This window comes from Leuresthes tenuis, unplaced genomic scaffold (assembly GCF_036924035.1).
Source record: "Leuresthes tenuis unplaced genomic scaffold, fLeuTen1.0.hap1 SCAF_8, whole genome shotgun sequence".
NCBI classification, from domain to species: Eukaryota; Metazoa; Chordata; class Actinopteri; order Atheriniformes; family Atherinopsidae; genus Leuresthes; species Leuresthes tenuis.
This window is the reverse complement of record NW_027325362.1, coordinates 18247105-18260110: the sequence shown is the minus strand read 5'-3', so window position 1 is coordinate 18260110 and position 13006 is coordinate 18247105. Positions and strand designations below refer to the sequence as shown.

The window sequence follows — 13006 nt, the reverse complement described above, 5'->3', positions numbered from 1 at the left end:
AATATAACCTCTTCCTGGAAAAAAAAACCCCAAAACACGTACTCTGTCTTGTAGCCTGTAGAGAGAACATTAGACGGTGAAAACTAACATTGTTCAGTCAGTTCAAAGGTTGTGTCAGTCTCTCTTATCTCTGGAGGATATTGTGAGTAATCTACACTTGAGCAATCGCACATTGTCCAGCCTCTGCAGGTGGGCGTTATGTGAGAGCGTAATAAGACGTTTTGTTGCATCAGCGGGGTGAGGAGTTGGGAAACTGTGATTGAAAACAATGGCAGGTGTGTTGTGAGGAGTGCCAGGAGAACAGTTTGCCACACTATTTCAATGCCTCCCATTGACCTGCTCTTGCAGAACTCAAACATTTGTTCAACTCTGAAGCACAACTAGCTGCATTTAGAGAGCATGTCTTTCTCACTCTCCCTCTCTCTGTGTATATTTCAAGCACGTTCTCGACTTTTATGGCATGAACTTGGCAAGAGTTTGTTTGTATGTATTAAAATCTGTGGAATCCAATTCTGAGTTCATCGCCCAGACAGTGAGACTCAGTAAATCTACTTATCTTATTCATTATCGTTTGTTTTTTGTTGTTTTTTTATATTTCGGAGAAGCTCTTAAAAGACACCATGAAGGCTTTGGTTGCTGATGATGTCTCACTTTCACATATCCACTTCAGATCAATGAACAGTCATTCTCTTGTTACACGTCCGTGAGAGCTTTTAAACTATCAATAACGACTAGCCTAAAACTTGAGCAATTATTAACATTATTAACAATCGGAGGTGTCAGAGGAGAAATGTGCCGTAACACTGAAAATGGAAATGGATGGTGTTTATGGGTGTGTACAGTTTACCTCAAAAGCTCAAGCAGGAGCTGATAATCGGAGCTAGTTAACGGAAAAGATCGATAGGAGCTGCTAAAGGTCTGTCGTGACTGTTCTGTACGTCCCTGACTGTACCAGCAGCAGGTCAGGGGGCGATTTCAATAATTCGATTGGTCTCTGATGTTTGTCAGGGAAAAGGAACGGCACAAAGAAATGGATTGGATTGCAAAAAAACACATCCGTCACGCTCCTGTGTTTGTGTTCTCTCCCCACGTTCTAAAAGTGTCTAAATGACAAATCCTCAATTCCACCTGCACATCCAGAGAGCTCGAGCGGGCCTCTTCAACTCTAATCAACTTGGCACTTAATTAGGATGTTGAGTCCATTCTCGTGTAACTGTGTGCTCTGAGTGGCAGCGCACAGAGTCGTCACCAGAGCTCTTACAAGATTGCCATCTGTCAGTAGACAGGAGGGGGGAAAAAAGCCTGTTTGAGTTAATATTTCAAATTCTTGTTTTGTTGCCTTTAAAACAAATGGATTATTCCATCACTATGCATAAATGCTGACAGGCGTCATCAGTTTACAACTACCTGTAAGTCTCAGATTTCATTCCATTGTCTAATTCTATTATTGATCTGTTTTTCTCTGTGTGTCACTTCACTTTGTGGATATTAAAAATGATCCTTTTGATGCTCACGTTCTCAGACAATGCGGAGGACAAATAAAGGCAGCCCCAATGTTCGTATCGGTGCAAAAAACATTGGTTTGACATTGATGTGTTTGCAGTGTTGCAAAACCAGTAAATGTCCAAAAACCAGATGACCTATTTTCTGCCCGATTTAAAAGTTTTGAAACCCTCTCTGTCCGCAGATGTGTCTGCGGAGAGTTTCTTGGGATTGATCATTAAATCCATGTGACAAAGTTAAAGAAGAAGATTGATTTTTGCACAGAGGATGCTAACTGACATGTTCTGCCTCAGTTATGTGTTAGAAAGGAAACTATTGATCTTTAAACTCCCATTGACTGTTAACGCAACGAATCAATAACTCTGTGTAAATAATGAATGCCAGTCTTAAAACAAACAAAATAACAAAAAAATGAAACCGTTCGAGCAAGACTGAAGATGAATTTAAAACAAGTTGAGCAAAAGCTTGAAGACGAACAGTAAACCTCGACTATTTGAAAACTTTCATCACCTGATAGAAAGCAAGATTCTCCCATCACCGACAAGCCTCACTTTCATTCATGGGTTACCACGGTGACCAATCCCATTGATGTTGATGCTGACAATCTTCTCTCTCTCTCTCTCTCTCTCTCTCTCTCTCTCTCTCTCTCTCTCTCTCTCTCTCTCTCTCTCTCTCTCTTTCAAAAAAAAGAAAACAAAGAAAATCATCTGTCATTATAACCATATGTTTATCTTTTTAATTTCATGTCCATCTATTTAGTTTTGATTGCCTCCTTTTTATTCAACACACGCCAGTCCTCACACATTTGCTTCATTTATCAGCTTCTATCTGATTTAATCAATCTCCTTTCTGTTGCTCTGAGATTAAAAGACTTTGTTACACTGTACCAGTGAACAAACCATAAAGAAAGCAGGTGTGAATGTGCCTCCAGACTCTGATGTTAGCTGCTGCGTAGAAGAAATTTGAATATGAATCACTTCCTTTTTGGATTATCGTTAGAAGCTGTAAAATGGTCTCCTGGTTATGATCACATGCTAGTCAAGATAAAGTACTCCCTCGGGATCCACCTCACCCATACTAACGTTCTTTATATTTTGTTTCCAAGCAGCCAGACTTTCTTGTTATCTTTTACAGTGGTCCTTAGCTATAGTTCTCTAGATTTTTTGAAGGTCTCTCTGAAAGTTTTTCTTTGAACACTGCCTGCGTTTTCACTCATTTTCAGTCCAAATCTTGTGTCTGGCTTTTTTCAGAGAAATTTTTGTGTTTGTTTGTTAGTTAAGCCACTTAACACTGACCTGGGATGAACCAGTGAATCTAAACAAAAAAAAAAATGTAATATCTTTGTTCCCAGAAGCATGTTGCAAAGACACATGAGTTGCTCGCATTTCTTTATTTGCATCTGTGAAAGATGCCAAAGATAACACAGATAACATTTGGGTGTCAAGAAGCCATTCATAAGGAAAAAGGCTGAGGTATGTCAAATCATACAAGAACTGGACTGAGAATCGGGTCTGTTGGAGTGAGGAATCCTCCAGAGGCCGAACCTCAACAATAATGAAGCCGTGTGGGACGCTTTGGAATGCCCTTCAAGAAGCCTGGAGAACTATTCCTGAAGACCACTTAAAGCAATGAAAAGAAAGCCGCACGTAATCTGTTTCCATTTACGTTTTTCTCGTTTTAAAAAAATCGACGCACCCCTTTCCAGTTTTTCTAGCAATACAAAGAAACGAGGGGTGGCTCAAGACTTTCCTACAAAACTGTTAATCGCATGCAAAATAACAACCGAGTCTGATTTAAAAAAAATAACAGTATACATGTAAACGCTAGTTTAAGAAAGTGCCGAAAGCTTGTCTCATCCCAGCCCTCATCCCAGTTAATACCAGTGATCAAGCAGGGGCCATGCTGTGTCTGGCAGCTCGCCGGGGGTGATGCTGTTCAGTGATCACACTGAAGCTGATAAAACTCTAATTTGCCTTAATGGACCCTCGTGGAGATTAGCTTTACCTGCAAATTATTAACATCATGTGTCTCAGCTTAATGTTCTCTATGTGCCTTGAATAATCTTGGAACCATCCATGGGAAGCGAGCAGAGCTGGAGCACTTTTTCCCCTGTGGGAGGAAGTATGATGGGGCGCCCTCGGTTCATTCGCAAACATCCAAGCAGTACGGAATCTTGCAGCGAGGGATGAACGACAATAGTTATGGAACAATAGCAGCAGAGGGTCGAGCGGTGAAGGGGGCCCTTGAGCAGGCTGGAGAATCGAATCAAATTCAAGTGGGAAGGGATCGAGGAGTAAAGGCGGCACAGTTAGCACCATACTGTTGGTGGGGATTAAGATTGTAAATGAGGTCAGAGATACGAAGACTGTTTTTGTCAGAGGCAGGTTGTCTCGCTCACTCTGATATTAGGACATGATATCGCATGGGAGGATGAAGGGCAGATATGAGCCGAGGAGCTGGAGGAGAGATGGGTGGAAGGAAACCTTTAGCAGTGGCGTCTGAGACACCATTGATACCAGCTGACGTTATTAGACTCATTTCAGCACTGTCAGACTTGTCTGGTCTGTGAGTCAGTGTGATGTGTTTATCGTGACTCCTTCAGCTGTTTGAGCGGCTGCCGGCGCATCGCCTGCAAACAGGAGGGAATGGGATGCTGCTTAGAAGTGTTTGACATCTGAAAGCTGGACTGTCTGCTTATTTGACCGCTGTGACTTCCTCTCCCGCTGCCCTGCAGGTGGGCAGAATAACAGGCGTTTCACAGAGACTGGCCTACTTTCTTCAAACTGTCCAAAGTGTGTATGACGGCATGCTTCACACAACAGGCCCCCACGGTACCTGGGCTGTAAATATTTGATGCTCGTTGTGAATGGCCTGGAGTGGCACGTTTGTTTGCTTTCTGTCCAGCTTCAAATTAGAGACGCACATTTACCAAACCTAATGTCTCTCATGGAGGATCTGAAAATAACAGCAGCCACTTTACGACTAAAAACTTGCAGATTTGTTTTTAATCTGACTGTAAGACAGTTGGATCACTGTCTGTCACCTTGTGTGGCTCTGACGCCTGCTATTCAGTCAATAATGATATTTTAGAGTCTTGCCTATCAGAAATTGTGTTCCAAACCAGCCTGCAGGATACAGTCTAATCCCTTCATGTTGTCAGAGTGTCAGGTCTGTCCCGTGGCAGGTGGTGGTAGTTAATGGACTGCTTCTACTCTACTCGAGTTTCCATTGCTGTATTTAGACAATGCCCCAAAAAAATTGTGAATGGAAAACCTAAAAACTGGAAAAACATCCACTGGTGGTGCAAAACAATTTCTATGTTCACTTGGTTATGTTTTATTTTTTTTTCTCATTTCAAATAAGACTTGGAGCTCATTAGAAGGGCATGGAAACAACTTTTTGAATCGCAACCAGGGTTTGTTTTCCGTTAGGTCCACTGCTTCTATCGTGTCAGGGGTGTTCCAGGCCACCCTCTGGCAGTACTACTCCAAACCGGTCAATGGAAATGTGTCAGACTCACTGGGAAATGCGTTATATCGGCTTTTTTTAGCAGGTGTACTAACTTTAAGAATAAGAAAGAAAGGAAAAAAAACAGTTTAAACACTGCTGCTTTTGGTGTAGAAACGGCATAAGCTGTTTTATTGCTGCTTTGTGACACAGATGTGTATGTACCAACGTAATTACATCTTCACCATTTGCTCAGTGGTGGAGGTGTAGCTGCCTGTAGCTGCCTGTGCGACCACTGAGACACGGGGTTTAGCGATTAGCAGCGATGCCTCCAACTGAATCAACCCAGCTCAGAGTAAAGCCTCCGTGTATGTTACACTCTGACACCGAAGGTGGCACAAACCCCCTCTAGGCTTAGCAGCGGACAGATACTGAAAGCTGAAAATGACAAAAGATATGTTGTGCAGAAAACTAGTCACGCATTCGGCTTTCACCAACAAAAAAAACCCCGTCATCATAGTAAGAAGACATTGAGGTCCACGTGCAGCAGTAAATGGTCACATGATGTGGGATGTGCATGCGGCCTGTCCAGTGCTCTCCGTGGACTGTGCACTAATGCTGGTGGAGGGGTGATTCTGCAGACTGGTAGCCGAGCACTGAGCTGGCTGGAAACAGGAATTGATATTCTGTTTTTTTTTTTTTTCGTGTTTGAGATATGAATAGCCATAGGGAAGACAGAAGGAGAGTGCTGTCAAAGTTCCTCAGAAGCTCTCCCAGGCTCTGCTCCATAAATAACAGATGCTGCTTCAGAGGGAATTCACAGCGGTCTGTGAGATACTGTACGCTGCCCTGAGTGTAACCTCACCAGAGACTCTACTAACTGTTTTTAAACCAATCATAGCAGCAGCTATCATATTAACCAGTGGACAGGTTATTTCAGCTTCCTCAGATCTTCTTACTGCGCTCATTACTCTGGGAAACATTTTTATTTCAAAGGGCACAAGATGTATCATTTTCTGTGTGCATTTAACTTTCTCCTCTTCCACCCTGGTCTATGGTGAGATGGATAGTTTCTCTGTCTGCAGGTTTATCCACTTTTGTGCCCTTTTTAGTCAAATAATATTCCAAATTTCCCCGAGAAGGGCTGAAATCCCCCAGCACCGCCAGTCGAGATGAAAAGCCACCTAGCTGTCTTGGAATTTAAATCTGACATTTTCTTTGTTGAGTTTTAGTGCGTTTTTTTTCTCAGATGACATTTAATTAGTGTGGCTCTGAAGCAGAGCAGCCCAGTGAAGATTTGGTACTACCTTTACCTTTTCTAGTACTGAGAACTTTGTTGGTGCAGCAGAGCAGGACTGGCCTGCATCAGCTGTCTTTATGAAGGTGTGTTTATTTAAGGTGTATGGAAAGGCTTTGGTGTTGCCAAGAAGAAATTTGCTCTCCCTCTTGGAGACTTATCACCTGAGTGGAGTTGGAGCACACAGGCAATATACTGGCATGAATTCAGTGGGATATTATTACTCTGAGGATGTAATTCCATTTATCTTTTGTGTCGGAAATCAAACCTGTTTCCAGCAGAACTGAAAAATGACAGTTTTATACCAGAACTGTGAACATAAACGTGTTAGTTCGACAGTGCTGTCGAGTTTGCGAGGTTGAAAGTTTGTTTGTTCGTCTGAAACAAAACCTGGGGTCAGATTATGAATGCACGCGAAGAGAAGAGGCTGCTGAATGAAAAGTGGAGCATCTTGTGCCCCTGAGCACCAGTGATGAGAGATAAATCGCTGGTGACCTAGTACTAATGCATGCTGTGAAGATGATCATATATCCAGTGTGGGTTTTGATAAAAGTGATCATGAAATTTGAATCCTGCAGGGAGTGTTTACACCACGATTGTTTTGATGTAATATCCCTCTGAAACATTCCTCTTTTTGCTCCCTTTAGCGGGGATAAAGCGATTTGCACAATTGTCCATCAGTCTGACGTGAGTCTGCTGGGTTTTCCTGCATCTGCGTCCAGTTCCTAGTTAGTAAGCTTTAGAAGGAGGGGAAAATGTGTGTGTTCTCATTTTGCCAGTGTTCGTTGTGACACCAGCAGCTGCAAGAGTTACTTTCAGATTCTGTTCTGGCATTTTGGGGTTCTTCGAGACTCCTTTAGTTGTGAGGACTTCCCTAAAGACAAGTCACTTCAATAGCTTTCTCTGTGGTTGCATTCACACTACAGAGAGCAATGCTGAATTGACATAAGCACCACCAATCACCAAGAAGCTACATCGCAGATGGTTTCCCCATGCTGAGAAAGCTCCTAATGATCGTACATCACAATTGTTACCCGTTGTTTGAGGATACATGTGTGCCCTCATTCAGGTGTTGATGCTGGTGCAGAGAGAAGCTCTGTTGGCGGAGGTGTCACCACACAGACGGTATGATGGTGGGATGTGCGGATAGATGCCAAGGACCCTTTGTGCTCAGAAAAAATTGGAGGATAATATTTGAAAGAACTGAATTGTCTTTTTTTTAAGCAGCAGATTGATGTGTGATTTGAAGGAGTCATTGAGCTCCACCTTTTCTTGCTCTTCTAGGTTAATTGACAATGTCAAGACCATCAATAAGATGAGGGTCTGTGTATTTAATGTGCATGGGGAAGAAGAGAAATAAAGCTTTTAATGAAAGTAAAGCTTTTTCAAGACAATTTAAATGAGTCCCAGGTGGAGCTCTGTTGTCTAGTCAACTACCATGTCAGCAGAGTATTGTGTAGCTGAATTATACACTGACACAAGCAGCTAGTGCCATCTGGTGTATGAGCAATCAGAGGAGGCCTCGCTGCGCCTGCAGACTGACCGCACACACACATACACACACACCTTCCTATAGGCATTATGTATGCAAGCACTGTTAAGTTTTAAGTCTTCAGCCTGCACTGCTTTTTAATAATGCGTCACATTCCAGATGTATGGCTTGGTGGTTTGGGTATGATGGTCAAACTGGCCCACGTATCAAGGAACAGATTCCTCCACAGCTGAGGTCTCATCTGGTGGATTAGGCAGGCCAAGAACTGGAATGAATTAATCAAAGCATGTCTCGATCCTGAAAGGCAATCTATTGAAAGAAAATGAATGCACAAGTGGGAATTATTTGTATCTTGCTGTAACTGGTTTTGGGGTTTGATAGCCTAATCGGGGGGAAATAGTTTTCACTATTGAATCTGCATTGCGGTGGAGTGACCAGATTAGTGACGTGTGAGAGACGGTGAGTGATTATCCTTCCATTGCTTTCAAATCCACTTTGCTCTTTAAAGAATGCTGAGTGCACGCAGTAGGTGGGAGTGTGCATACAAAGAGTTCCAGGGCACTCACAACAGGGGAAGACATGACATGGTCACTCTTCAACTAGCTGCCATTTAGCACAAAGAAAAAAGAAATCATTAGATAACCGATTTTCTGATTTGATTTCTTTTATGTCATTGTAAATTTCTTATCTTTGGCTTTTGCGTGTTAAAAACAAGCAAAGTTAACGCATAACTGCTTTTGTACACATTAGACAGTTAATCAGTGTAAAGATGAGGTGATTTGACCGAAGGGTTAGCTTGATGGTCTTCTGACTGATGTGAGAGAGTATACAGCATATTGCAGCTAAGATGATATGCGTTTGAACTGGATTTACCATTTTAAAACCCATCTTCAGCTGGCAAAAGAGGAATTTGAATAAATCATTAAGTTGAAAAATAAATTAGCTTGTGTCTAAAGTAATCTAATAAGTGCTTCCACTTCATTTAGTTGCTATTCAATTATACTGTATCTTTAAGAAAATCGAGAAAACAGCACTTTACAGGAAATGAGAGCAAGGTGTGTCTGAAAATGTTGCAGTCAGCGTTCTCCGGATGTGCTATAAAAGTCTCGTAAAACCAGAAACACAAGGATCCTTAAAAACTAAAATCTCACTGGGTTAATCAAAGAGGTCACTGCCAACACGGGGATTCTGGCAGGTGATAGGATAGTTGGTGTGCTGCATTGTCCATTTAATATCTCATAAACTTCATTCACTTTCTGCGACAAGCCATACAGTCCCTACAGTTGAGTCAGCAGGCCGTTCCAGCTAATTGTGGTGATACTGTTAACTGTTCTTCACAGGCTTTACTTTATCTTAAAGAGCAGGTGGCTGGTGGTGCTTCTGGAAATGATAACTTGTGCTTCCCTGCCTTTTTGTGTTGATAAAGTGACGCTGGAACGTTTGTTCTCTCTACTTTGGATGACAGGCATCCTTTTATTTTCTGTCCTGTCCTCTAGACTCATGCTGATCTAAAATGATCATTTTTGACTCGCATGTCCATTAAGGCCCAGGGATGAGGTTATCATATGTGCTCCTTTCGACATGGGTTTGGTGTAAAAGAGCCCCTTTATCCGTGAATGATTGCATGCATGATTGTGCGCGACTACATTATTTCGTCTGTGGTCACAATCCGGGGCAGCAAATTACCGCAGAGATGGATGCACACCCTGTTTAAATATGTGGCGGAGGTTTCCACTCCCCCAGTAGGGCACCATGAAATGGGAACTATATCAGCAACATTATTCGTCAGCGTTGATGTCTGTTCAACATGCAGACACATTGTAAACTCTGCTTGGTTCCTCTGATGTAGAGTTAAAAGGATTTGTTCTGAGGAGGAAGAGGCTTTTAAACAGCTGTGTCATTTTGTGCCCAGATTCTGTTGCACCAACGAAGCTGAATGAAGAGACAGCCTTTATGTGAACTGCTGTGGTTCCTAACCATCTATATTGGCCAATATAGGCTTTAAAATGAAATATCAGCATATCAGATATTGAGAATATTTCTTAAAGTTAATTTAGAATGTTCTGTGGGTTAGTTGAAATAGCTTTTCTGTTTTTTTTTCAGTAAATATGTGCTTGAAAAGCATTTTATTTTATGTTTATATCTACCTGTATGTATACATTAGTTTTGGGATCATTATTCAGACCAAATGAGTTGGAAAAAAATGGCTGAACCCAATATTGTAATCCCAGAGGACCGTGTGTGAAGATATTCAGTACACTTTCATGATGAAATCCTATTTTGTGCCAGCTCACTTGTTTCAGCACCGTTTGGTGTTTAAAGGGATAGATCATTGTAGAAAAAGCCCAATGCTACCATTATGTAAGGGGTATTCCAATTAAATCCAATGCGTCCTGCGTTTTGTCACCTTCCACAGAACTCTTAAAATAACCCCGTCTCTGAGCTTCTTCTTGATTTACCAACTTTGGCTGTTGTTCTGATCCACCCTCAAAGCAGCTCTGCAAACAGTTCATGAATATGTGTAATGTGTGAGGAGGAGGAGGCTAATAAATCCCACAAATTTCTGCACAGTTATAGTCCAGACTGAAATGAGAACGAGAATATGATTATGTTGCTGGAACACAACACTCCAAATTGAAAAGGTTACACATACATCAGGGGATGTATTGTTAATGGGCTGAGCTGGTTATGTGGTTGAGTGTCAGTTTCCTTCCCGTGCTGTTTATAGTCTGATGTCTGAGTTTCTACTGTATAAAGGTGATGAATCCTCACTGCAAATCAGTGTCATACCTTTAGTACATAATACTACATAATGTGAGGAGGGACCTGGCGGGTAGCCCACAGCCTAAACTGGTGCAAAGCCTTCTTGTAGACCATTCATTTTTCTTCAGCAGCATGTGTGGTATCACCTACTAGGCCTCTGCTTGTTGTTAATTTACTACACTGGCATGGCGATTATGAGTCGAGGAGGGTTCTTTAATAGAAGGAAAGTGCACATGTGCACACGAGGGATATAATGATGCACAGAGGAAGTTAAAGCGCAGTGCAGATGAGACTTGATGGAAGATCAGAAGCCGGCACGTAGGGATTCAGTGTGAGTTAGATGGAGGCAGGGAGGGGGAATTCGAGGGGCAACCCCCCTTTGTAGACGAGGGATTCCTTTACTGCAGTGATCAGCAGTCCTCCCCTCTCCTCCTCTCCCTCGCTCTCAAGGCTTTCTCTTTTCTTATCCCTCCCTCTCTTTTCTCTCATCCTACCTCAGCCCCCCCCCCCCCCCCCCCCCCCCCCCATCCCTCTTATTTGATGCCATCTCAGCTGCACACACACACACACCAGAGTCACGTTTCAGTGGTGAGGGATAGTCTGCTGCATGGTACAGTATACGCAGCGCACGGTTAGAAACGCAAGCGCACTCGTGACTCCCACCATTTCACTCCTGCATTCATTTATCTCTATCGCTCGCCTGCTGACCCTCCATTTATCCTCACATTTTCTCTAAACTATCTCTCCAAACCGCTCTCCCTCTTCCAGCTCATGTGTCCATCTTCTACCTCAAAGCCCATTTCTTTGTTTGCCTCCCTTCCCTTGCTGAGTGACATTGATTCCAAGGTTGGTGTGCCATTGACTGCTGCCCCTCTGTTAAATATTTCAGGCAGCAGTTCAGTGGCTGTGTGCCGAGGGAGGAGCGGGAGGGTTTGCTCAGTCGCTCTGCAACCACTGCTGACAAACAGGCTGGTGAACAGACGGCCGCACACACATACATGCACACACGCCACCTGCACACACGCACATCGACGTTCACGCACACATGTCACCCCACAGATGGACGTACACTAATGCCGGCTCCGTATTTGCATATGTTTTTGATGCCGGCTGCACTGTGTCAGGGTTGCGCGGATGGTCGATGGTGAAGTTTGTGTGTTTTTCGATTAAATCTTTCCTCCTGGCTTCAAACAGCTGAAGTTAATGAAAGAGCAAAGCAGTGCTGGACCACTCTCTGCAGAGTGTGCAGTTATTCCAGACGGGCCAAAAAGCCCTTTCTCAGCATGTCAGCCTATCGGCAGCACTAATCACTGTTTGTGCTCTACTTGGTTCTGTGGGGCAGCAATTGGTATTCTCAATTACAATGCAATCACGCTCAGCCGAGCGGTGGCATTTACTTTCACAAATATTTTCAGAATTCTCCAATTTGTTCTTCATTGTTCTCGGCATAACAAAGTTGAGCTTTTTTTAGTCTTATTTTGGGATTCCGCCAGAGGAACACCTCAATTGTGGGGCTCCCACCTCTGTGGCTGAGCCTCAGAGAGGTTTGGATAGTGTTGCGATGGATTGTTGATGCCCCTTGAAATTCAGAAGTCCAGATCCAGGTCAGTCATGTTGTGCTGCTGAGTCATTGGGATCATTTTCTTTTAAATGTCAGTGTTTTTAGTAGACAGCCATCGCTTCAACGTTGTCATCACTCGCACTTGCATCCGTCTGACTTCAGCACCGGCTTTGTTCATTTGAGATAGCCGTGGCTTGATTGACAGCGGGATGTTCGATCCGCAGCTGTTGACTGACGGCTCAGTCCGATCCTCGGTGTCTCAGTTTGATGCTGGGGTTACTGGTAGCCCCACTGCAGGGTCCCTGTCTGACTGCTGCTCGTGGTGAGATCCCGCACACATAAATGAACACAAACACACCTGCGTCCTCTGTGGTATTTTTCACTTTGTGGTCACACAGGAGAAGCTGTTAGAGCTTTAAATCTCTGCTGCTGCGGCTCACCTCAGTAAGGGTCAGAGAGTGTGAGTACAGGCTAAATCTGAGTTGCATACTGTATACAGAGTGAGTGTATCAGCCTGCTGCTGGAGGCAGACAGGTCTCTTTAAAAGCCCAGACAGCATGAAGGACTTCCTGTGCCTGGTGAAGGGTTACTGAATGTTTTTAATTATGACATCCAGTTGCCAGGAAAGTGAAGCCTTTTTTTTCTGGTAGGGGCATTTATCTGCATCTTTGAGTGCATGACTAAAGCTTTAATCATAAAAGTTAGCCCCCCCCCCCCCCCCCCATGGCCCTTTTGCTTGCTTGATTTCTTATGTCTTCATACTCATGCTCTTTCTAGAAATGAGGAGTTGTTGTGCCCAAGGCTCACTCAAACACGTGACAAGCTGTGTAATTTGAAGCATGTGCAGCACAGGCTGTGTGGGCACTCCCATTTGGCAGTTTACAGTATCTAATAGCAACAAAAAAACCAAGAGTTTCCGTGAACTGTTTTTATCATCCTCTCC

The 13006-nt window shown here is 43.3% G+C and overlaps 1 protein-coding gene across 1 annotated transcript in view; it reads left to right on the top strand.

Moving 5' to 3' along the window:
- mcu (mitochondrial calcium uniporter) overlaps positions 1-13006 on the top strand; it is a 47747-nt gene that overhangs the window by 25252 nt on the left and 9489 nt on the right. The window lies entirely within an intron of this gene.